Here is a 7,062-nt window from a genome sequence, read left to right as displayed (position 1 = left end):
ATCTGAATGAGATTTTTGCTGGGTAGAGTATTCTTGGCTGTAGGTTTTTCTCTTTCAGGACTTTCATTATATCCTGCCATTCCCTCCTGGCCTGCAGAGTTTCTGCAGAAAGGTCAGCTGTTATCCTTATGGGTTTTCCCTTATATGTTATTTGTTGCTTTTCTCTTGCTGCTTTTAATATTTTTTCTTTGTGTTTAATTTTCGTTAGTTTGATTAATATGTGCCTTGGTGTATTTCTCCTTGGGTTTATTCTGTATGGGACTCTCTGCGATTCTTGGACTTGGTTAACTATTTCCTTTCCCATGTTGGGGAAGTTTTCCACTATAACCTCTTCAAATATTTTCTCAGACCCTTTCTTTTTTTCTTCTTCTTCTGGGATGCCTATGATTCAAATGTTGGTGTGCTTAATATTATCACCAAGGTCTCTGAGACTGTCTTCCATTCTTTTTATTCTTTCTTCTCTTTCCTGCTCTGGGGCAGTTATTTCCCCCATTCTATCTCCCAACTCACTTATTCATTCTTCTGCCTCAGTGATTCTGCTGGTTATAGCATCTAGAGTATTTTTAATTTCAGTTATTTTGTTGTCGATTGCTGTTTGTTTGTTCCTCAGTTCTTCTGAGTCCTTATTAACTGTTTCTTGTATTTTCTGTATTTTGTTATCGAGATTTTGTATCATTTTTACTGTTATTACTCTGAATTCTCTTTCATGCATTTTTCCTATTTCCTCTTCATTTATTTGGTCTTGTGGGTTTTTTCCTGCTCCTTTGCCTGCATGGTGTTTCTTTGTTTTCTCATGATAGTCCAAACTTCAGAGATTGCTTGTCCCGGCTATAAAGGGGTTTAAAGAAGACTGTCCCAGCCACAGATTAATGGCAGAATGTTGAGTCAAACATATACTAAGTCTAGGAAACACAAACATGTATAAGACACACAAATACTGAATCCAATAGAATATAAGGCACTAGAAATACCTGAGAGAAAAACCACAGTATGCTATCAGACTTTCAAAGAGAAAACCAACAGAAATTCAAAACCAAAACAGAACAAAACAGAAACAAAAGGAAAAACAAACAAACAAACAAAGTAACACCACACACACACACAAACACAAATCCAGGGAGATATTGAAATCTAGGATCAAATATAATGAAGAGCTAGAGTACCACCAGACAGACTGAAGATTCTCAGAGTGAAATCAGACAATTATACTTAGAACAAAGATAAAGACAAAAACCTAATAATAAATACCAAAGCAGTGTATCATTTGGAGAATAAAGCAAGGAGACAGAGCAGACCAATAATATTGCTTGTAAGTATATTAAGATAAAATAAACTAAAGAAGAATAGAAGACACAGCAACAGAAGAGCATAGTGTGACTGGAAATATGAAAATAAAAAGAAAGAAATAGAAATGTATAAAAGAGATGAAAAGAAGGTAGGAGAGATACAGTCAGCACTATAAAAAACTTAGCTAGAAATAGAAATATATAAAATGGCTAAAAATAAAAATAGAATAAAAAATTGAATAAAAATATGTTATAAAAGCTTGTACATCCCTTAGGACTAAGCTCGTAATTAATAAAAAAAAAAGAAAAGCAAACACTGGAACTGACCCCAGAATGGACCAGTTCAATAGAATCAATACTGATATTTCTGTTTCCTTGGGGTCTCAGCTGTAAGTGTCCTTCTACCCGCCTTGGTTTTTTTGTATTATTCTGCAACTAGCAGAGCTTCGTTTATTGTTCGTCTGTAAGCGCTGGTGTGTGGGGAGAGAGAGGGTACAATAATGGCTCCTTCCCCTGGGAGTGAGTGAGCAGTGGTGCCCTGTCTGGGACTCATTGGTTCCATCGGGTGTGGCGGTGCCTGTTGCAGAGGGACGCAGGCGGCTTAGGTGTAAACAGAATGTCTCAGAGTTGGGCCGCTCTGTGGGGCTTTTGGCTCTCAGCTGCAGGCACTCTAAGCCAGCCCCACCCAGGGGCCTTTGTTATCCCTGTGTGCATTAGCTTGGCCCACAGGGGTCCTCCCTCTGTCTGTCTCAGGCGCTGAAAGAGAGGCTGCGTCCGCGGCTCCTCCCCCCTGCTTGTGAATCAGCAGTATCCAGCCGCCACTATGGTCTCACAGCTCTCTGCGGTAGGCACTCCTCGCTGCGGACCTCTTCCCTCCTGTCCCCTCGGTCCATCTCGCCACCACCAACAATCTTTCTCACCCTGAACCAGCTCTCTGGTTCCCACACTCCCGCTCCCAGACCCCCTGTTCAGCTGCAAATAGACGTCTCAGTCTGGGCACTCTGAGCCGTGGTGCGGACCTGCCGTGTGTTTCTCACTCCCTCCTGTCTGCCACAGCTCAGCTGCTTCACCATCTTTGATAGTTGTAAATGCCTCCCTACCGGTTATGTCAGGATCTTTGCAGTCCTTTCTGGTGTCCGAGGTCATTTGTTGGTGTTCAGCTGGTTCTCTGTGGGAATTATTGCATCTTTTGTTGTATTCCTAATGCATCTGTGGAGAGTGATGCACTCCACGTCCTTCTACTTCGCTGCCATCTTTCTTCCCCTGAAGTCCCAACTCTTTAGGCCTTCCTTTGTGTCTTATTTTGGGCTGCTATAGCAAAACAGAAATTAAACAGCAGAAATTTATTTCTCACGGTTCTGGTGGCTGCAAAGTCCAAGATCAAGGCAGCAGTAGGTTCAGTGCCTGGTGAGAGCCTGCTTCCTGGTGCATAGCCTGCTGTCTTCTCACCATGTCCTCACATGGTAGAAGGGATGAGAAAGCTCTTTTATAAGGGCACTAACCCCATTCATGAGGGCTCCCCCTTTGTGACCTGGGCACCTCCCAAAGGCCCTACCTTCAAATACCATCACATTGGGGGTTAGGATTTCGACATATGAATTTGGGGGGAGGGACACAAATATTCATTGCATAACACTTCATCTCTCCAGTCATTGGGTTCTGTAATATACATACTACTTTGCTGCTTTCTCAGTTTCCAACACCCCTGCCCATTCCACCTTTTTCATTACATTTCCTTACCAATCCTAGCTTCCTCCTCTGCACTGACCATCTTTCCATTTCTTATCAGTAACAGCCAGTTTGGGTCCTGCTTTATGAGGGAGAGGGAGAGATATCCAGCCCAGCACATCTGATTGCTACACAACACTCTAAGCACATTGTAGCAAATGGTGGAGAAGATGGGAATTTACCATACAGTGGTGTTTCCTATTAATATTCATTTGTATTTGGCTGTCTATAGCATAGATGAGTACCTGTTATCACAGTACAGGTGTGAAAGGAAGATGAAACAGGAATCCAAACAAGAAGAGAGGACACAATGAACACTGCATTGTGCAAAGGAAATAATTCACATTTTCACAATTACTGTTGTCTTTTTATAAACTCTACCTGTCAGCAGGCCTCACTCTTTCAAATAAACAAACCCCAAAACTAGAAGAAAAAGCAAACAGGGCCACCTTGTTTGATTGGTGGAAAGTGATAGATGCTGTAAGCAGAGATGCAGCCATAATTCAATTTCACAAATCCCTGAGAGCTGCTGCGTGCCCAGTGCTGACATGGCCTCTGCTCCCATGGCTCTTGCCAGCTCTCTGGGGAGACAGACACATATGAGAGAATCAGAGAACAGGGAATGGAAACAAGCAAGTTGCCTCAGGGTGGCTCCTACATTAAGTGCTGGGGGGAGCTCAGAGGCCGGAGAAGCTAATGTGGGCTGAAGGAGCTGGCGCAGGCTTTTGGAAGGAGGTAGGACCCTGGCATCAGCATCTCATACCAGTATGCTTGGTGATACATCTGGACCACTTACTGGATGCTTTTCCATTCCTCTGTGCACGGAAAGCAGAGCTTGCAAATGTTTGCAAGAACCCACGCCTAAGAGTCTAAACGACTCTGGGTGTCTGGGGCCATTGTGGCTCCTGGTGTGTGCAATCACTTCTGAACTCAAATGGGGAAGGCTTTCTTCACTGAGGCTGAGATACAGCATTCAGAGGATACCAGGGGAAGGTTTGGGGGTTATTTCAAAAGTGAAAAGGGATTAGAGCCCAAGTTATTTTTATGAACTCATATGCATACTTTTAGCTCCAATATGTCTTGCTGGCTTGAAGAAGTGTGTAAGCAGTCACTTGGCCAGCCGTGTTCCTCATCAGGGAGGCAGTGTGGACGGTGAAAAGAACATGGTTTTTGTGTGAGCTTGGACAGATTCTATACCCCTTCTGAGCTGCAGTTTCCACATCTGTAAAGTGAGGCTAAGGATGCCTTGTGGGATTGTTTTGAGGCTTAAATAAAATGATGGATGTGAGAGTACTCAGAGCAACAATGGCAAGTAGTAGGTGCTGTTTGGATGATGGTGCTGCAGTTCTGTGCATCCCTACATGACGCCCCCTTGGCGTGTGGAACCTTGCGTCTCTGAGTGGGGGTCTACCTCAGGACACAGCCAGCTCTAAGGGATTTGTGAGGTGCGGCAGGATAGTGTCTGATGGCAATTGCTCATCCTCTGCAGTTTAAAAATGACATTTGCTTGAGCTCCCGTAGGTGTTAAGGATGCTTCCCCCTCCTTCATTTGCGTTTTGCTGGGTTGTCATCAGATGTTACCTGATCGGATGTTTCCCAGAAGTGCAGGCCCCTCCCTGTGGGCTGCGGAGGGAGGACCGGGGAGGCGCGCTACCGCGGGGGCGGTTGTTCCCGCGGACGGGCGGGCAGGTGAAGACTCTCTCCTGTCCCTACCCTGCCGGAGGCCCCCGAGTCCCCGCCGATGCCCGGCTCGCGCTGAAAGCAGGCTGTGCGCACGGCGCCCTCTGGTGCCCCGAAGCTGTCACTGCGCGGGTGCCCCCGCCCCGACCCGCAGAGGGTGATTGCGAAGGCACCTGGCACCGCTGCGCGTCTCCACCTCCACCCCGGCTGTCCTGTGTCCCTCTGGACCACAGGACGCAGACCCGGGGGGCGCTCCGTGTCTTTTATTTCTTTAGCACAACCGTGCCTAAAACGGGGCGCTCTCTGGGCGCTCGGCCTCGGCCCAGAGGGCGCCGGTCTCCTCCTGATGGCGGAGCCTGCCAGGGAACCCGGGTTCCCTACGCGCCCCCTCTGGACCGCGGTGCCCACCATGTTCCGACGGTGCCACTGCCAGCCCCCATTCCGCAGCGCCCTGGCGGCTGCCATCTGCTGCCCTCGCCACCATTTGCATTTGGGGAACAGCTCAGAGAAGAAAGGGGGGGCTTCTCTCTCTGGTAGCCTATTGGGAACTAGACGTAACCTGCAGCCCCGGGCGTGGCCCCATCCCTGCGGAAGCCGGGAAGATGCCCGCGTGTCCATCGAGCGCGGGCGCTGCCATTTAGAAAATCCTGTATTTGATCAGACGTAGAAATAGATTTTCACCCCCGCGCTGCTTCGGTCCGTGTCTCCACAAACTATTAGAGTAAACTGGATTTAACAAAGGGAAAATAAATTTGCGAGGGCCTGCTGTGCCGAAATGTGGGTTGCTATCAGCACCGGCGTTTAATGAGGAGTGAATTATCATTAATACGCGGACGAAATTTATAGTGCATCATTAATACTTTTGAAGGACAACATTCCAGGCGTCGTCTACCTCTTCCTTCTGCAAATGTGAATGGGATTCAAAATGTGTGTCTGGATCGCCTGAGCATTTTGAACTGCAATCTAATTATCATTCATTTCTGAATTTGGCCATAGGGCTTGTAACACTGGCCTTCATTTCCCCCTTCCTCGGTATTCTTAATGCCGCGGAGATTTCTCTGCTCCCTCGTAATGAATTGTATTATTGAATAGCAGAGGCTGGGAGGCTATGCATTCATCCCTTCAAATGTTAAAATGTTTTTAACGGCAAAAGTAAGAATTATTATTGTCTCGATTATGGCATTATCTTCTCTTCCTTGAGTTTTTTCTCCCCTCCCCTCTCCTTTTTTTTTTTTTTTTCTTTCTTTCTTTCTTTCTTTTTTTTTTTTTTTTTTTTTTATTGCCAATGCCGACTATATTGCAAGTCGTCACGGCGGGGTATTGGGAAAAGTTTTCAATTAGCAATAATCGCGCCTCGGATGAATCTTATTGGCTACGATACTGCCACTGCGCAAAGCTCCCCTCTCCTTTTATATAAACTCAGCAGGACAGGTTTATCACAAGTAGAGTGTTCCAATTCAGGACCCTTCACCAAATGTGTTTTCTGTGAAAGGCAGATCTGTAAGAGGTTGGAGAGAGAAAATTATAAGAGAAATACAATTGCAAGAAACAATTGCATGTCACTTTTAAGAAAGTCCACGGCTGGGGCTTCCTAGGTGGCGCAGTGGTTAAGAATCCGCCTGCCAATGCAAAGGTCACGGGTTCGATCCCAGCTCCAGGAAGATCCCACATGCCGCGGAGCAACTAAGCCCGTGTGCCCAAAAAAAAAAAAAAAAAAAGTCCACGGCTTACAGGAGCACTCCCATCGTGTGGGTCTTCCTAAATGTGCGTTTTTCTTTTTTTTTTCTTTTTTCGTTACCTATCCTCTATTTTTTTAAGTTTATTGTTGCACATATGCAAAGTTCAAAATTCAAACTTGATTTCTCCTGCCAGTGTTCAAATGCTTGCTTCTCCCTGAAACTTTGCAACCTCCTTGCAAGGGGGGACAATCTGGGAGGGAATACCAGGAGAAATACTGAGGAATATTCCCACAGCTCAGGACTTAGGACAGGCCTATATAACTCTGGTTTAGAGGGACGTGAGCTGGACCCCCGAGCGAAGGAGGCAGAGAGCCCAAGGGGCATTGATTTGTTTGTTTTTGTATACTTGGTCTTCTTGAAAGATGGGGTTGGTTGGTGGATCTCAGGCTGGACTCCCAGAAACAGCTGTTGGGTATTTTCACAGTATTATTAGCACTTGTGAAGGTGGGAGGGATGGAGGGAGTGGCCTGGCCCCCTGTGACCCCACCCTTGATTTCCAGGCCTGAGGATGGGGAGCTGTGGCAGCCTGAGGCTGCTGGAGTGCTGGGGGCAGCTAGGAGTTAAGCTGGGAATCTCAGCTGCTGAGAGCGCTAGTACTGCAAGGGTTCGCCTCTGATTCTAAGCCTGAG

At 46.5% G+C, this 7,062-nt stretch overlaps 1 non-coding gene across 1 annotated transcript; it reads right to left on the bottom strand.

Annotated features, from left to right (window-relative positions):
• Positions 1-5,955: 5,955 nt before the first annotated feature.
• Positions 5,956-6,092, bottom strand: LOC130842810 (U4 spliceosomal RNA). The gene has a single exon (XR_009050584.1). It is a non-coding gene; the product is annotated as a U4 spliceosomal RNA (small nuclear RNA).
• Positions 6,093-7,062: the final 970 nt, after the last annotated feature.

Source organism: Hippopotamus amphibius, chromosome X (genome assembly GCF_030028045.1).
Source record: "Hippopotamus amphibius kiboko isolate mHipAmp2 chromosome X, mHipAmp2.hap2, whole genome shotgun sequence".
NCBI lineage: Eukaryota > Metazoa > Chordata > Mammalia > Artiodactyla > Hippopotamidae > Hippopotamus > Hippopotamus amphibius.
Note: the sequence above shows the minus strand (reverse complement) of the source record. Positions and strands in the feature narration are given on the sequence as shown.